The sequence below is a fragment of the Nannospalax galili genome, unplaced genomic scaffold, assembly GCF_000622305.1.
Source record: "Nannospalax galili isolate Female #2095 unplaced genomic scaffold, S.galili_v1.0 scaffold1714, whole genome shotgun sequence".
In the NCBI taxonomy this organism is placed as follows: domain Eukaryota; kingdom Metazoa; phylum Chordata; class Mammalia; order Rodentia; family Spalacidae; genus Nannospalax; species Nannospalax galili.
Genome location: NW_008334552.1, coordinates 253,414 through 253,769, shown reverse-complemented (window position 1 = coordinate 253,769; position 356 = coordinate 253,414).

The window sequence follows — 356 nt, the reverse complement described above, 5'->3', positions numbered from 1 at the left end:
TGTCTTTCATCAGATTTATTCCAAGATATTTTATTTTATTTTATTTTATTTGCACCAATTAATTTATTTGCAGCAATGAGAGCGTTTCCTGGTATTCTTTCTCCCATTGCTTGTTATTGGTATATAAAAAGGCTACTGATTTTTGTAGATTGATTTTACAACCTGCCACTATACTGAAAGTGTTGAGCATTTTTAGGAGTTTTCAGGTGGAACTTTTGGGATCTCTTAGGTATACTATCATATCATCTGCAAAAAGTGATAGTTTGACCTTTTCTTTTCCAATTAGTACTCCTTTAATTTCCTTCTCTTGTCTTATTTCTCTTTCAAGAGTTTCGAACACTATTGAAGAGGCTTGG